The sequence below is a fragment of the Fragaria vesca genome, linkage group LG2 (assembly GCF_000184155.1).
Source record: "Fragaria vesca subsp. vesca linkage group LG2, FraVesHawaii_1.0, whole genome shotgun sequence".
In the NCBI taxonomy this organism is placed as follows: Eukaryota; Viridiplantae; Streptophyta; class Magnoliopsida; order Rosales; family Rosaceae; genus Fragaria; species Fragaria vesca.
Window position 1 is genome coordinate 7,540,673 of NC_020492.1, and position 2,535 is coordinate 7,543,207.

Genomic DNA, 2,535 nt, shown 5'->3' on the forward strand with positions numbered 1-2,535 from the left:
TCCTCCTCCCTCCCTCTCCCGGTCTCCACCTCCTCCCTCCTCCCTCCCTCTCCCGGTCTCCAAGGTTAGCGTTTTTCTTCTTTTTTACTTTTGATTTCAAATTGATTTTTAGGCTATATTTTATGTTTTATGTACTGTCTAATTTCCCTAATTTATGTTTAGGAGATAAATTATCGTTATTTTTAAACATATGCTTTGTTGATAATGAACTTGATGCTTGCATTCCATGATTAGGTACTGGTTTTATCGTGGGCTGGGTACGAATTTTTAAACATATGATACAAAATACAAAATAGAAAAACTTATATCAAATCCGGATGAATAAATATATATATATATTTTATTGAATTCATATTTTTGAATAAGTATAATTTTAAACATATATATATATATATATATATTTCACATTATATTAAGTGTTTAAATTTAAGCATGAACATAATGAAAAAATATGGTTTCAAAAATATTTTTTATAGAATAAAGACAAAATAATCTAAAGCCTTAGATTTGAGAAGGATAAGATTGAATTTTTACTTTTTCAATGTTGCCTCAACCTTGATTCAAATTAATATTTTAAATAGGATGAGCGGCTATTTTAGATCGAAGAAGAGTTCGAAGGGCCAAAGGTCCGAATCGTCTGAGGGAACCTCTAGCAACCCCCAAACGACGTTTTAGGGCCAGAAGACAGCCCGACGTGCGAGCCTTCTGGAGACGGCGCAGAGGCAGCCGGAGGTGCCCCTTTCATCGAGGCAGGCGGCCGTCCCTCGTTCCTCGAGGCAGCTGTGGCCTCAGACCCAGACGGAGGTGTCTGCACCCCGTATGCCTGAGATACACCGGGCGCCCACTCTAGGTCCTACTTCTTCGGATAGTGGGTCATCTGGGGTACAGATGCCGGCGCCTCATCTGTTCCTTCCGCGAATGATACCGGCCTTACCTGTAGTCGATGGCTCAGGGACTCCGATTTATCCACTGCCCCCGCCAGTGACTCCATCAGCGGCGTACCGGTTCGTGCCTTTTGATACGCCTCTTATTTCCGCGAGGGTATCATCATCGACGACAGAGACGGAATCCGTCGCGTCCGCCGCGAGCGCATCAGGTAATCAGTGATGCATGATTACTTTTCTTATAATTAATAATAAAGGGTCTCCGATTTTAATAATCAATTTGGTTTATCATGTGATAGGCACCGTCGGAGCGAAGCCGACAAAGAAGAAGAGAGGCCCTGTCACAGGGAAGGCTCCCGAGAAGATCGTGGGTACCGTGGGGAGGATCGTCATCAATACTGACGGGGATGGCCACATAGTATCGAGCGGGAAGTCGAGGACGTACTCCGGCCGCGTGGGAGCGCTCATTAGGGATAGAGTCCCTATGTTGTGGTCAGACTGGGGCGAGGTCCCGCAGGAGGTTAAGGACATGGTCCACAACGCGATGTCGGTGAGTTTACAAAATAATATTATGTATTACATTGTTGATTTCTCGAAAAACTAAACCAATAAACGGTTAAATGCAGGTGTGGTTTGAGGTTCCCGAGTACTTGAAGAACAGCTGGGCCGACGTTGTGCATGGGGGAAGGTACGTTGGGAAGTTAATGAAAAACAAAATTGTATGTGATATTAATAATATTTCTAATATTTTTGTTGTATCTATAGGTAGAAGGAGTGGAAGAACGAGTTGCGGACCCACTGGACTACGCACGGGAACGCATGTTCTGGTACCCCTGCTGAGTTCCAGTACAGGGAGTACAAGTGGCGTTGGCTTCTGACATCAGAATTCAACAACCCTCGTAAACAGGTATTTAAAAAAATTAATTAGTTAATTTGTCATTAAGTACGTCCGTTTTTAAATATTTTACTAATAATTTATTTTTTTCTTTGAAGGCCGTTTCCCGAGCGAACTCTCAGAACCGGCAACGCAACACAAGGAACCATCATGGCGGTTCTAGACAGTTCGCAGTCTTCATGGACGAGGCGGCCAAGGAACATCCAGAAGTCAACCGGTACGTTTATACGTACGAGAAGGCATATCCTGACTCCCAGGAGGATATTGTAAGTCATCTTACGTTTTTAAATTTTTAAATTTACTTATATATATGTCAAAATGTTAATTAATAATTTTTTTCCTATCCATATAGGCGAAGGTGAGGGAGGCTAGTGACGAGGTGATGAGTGCTATAGTGATGGAGACATGGCCGGACACGCAGGAGGAAGAGATGTCCAAAGCCATGTCCCGGATCGACACTTCGGATCCGACGATTGGGGCGATGATCATGGACACAGCCTTCCCACTGAGAACAAACAACTTCTACTGCCGGGGTCTAGAAAAGAAAGGCGAGGGGGTCCTAAAGACCACTCCAGGATTTCAACGAAAGGCAGCCTCGACCAGCAGCAGGACCACGTCCACGACCACCAGGACGACTCAGCTAGAGTCGGAAGTTCAGAGACTACGAGAACAGCAAGATGCTCAGGCTGCCTATAATGCCTCGCAGGCAGCCTATAATGCCGCGCACGCAGCCTATGTTGCCGAGATACATGTCAT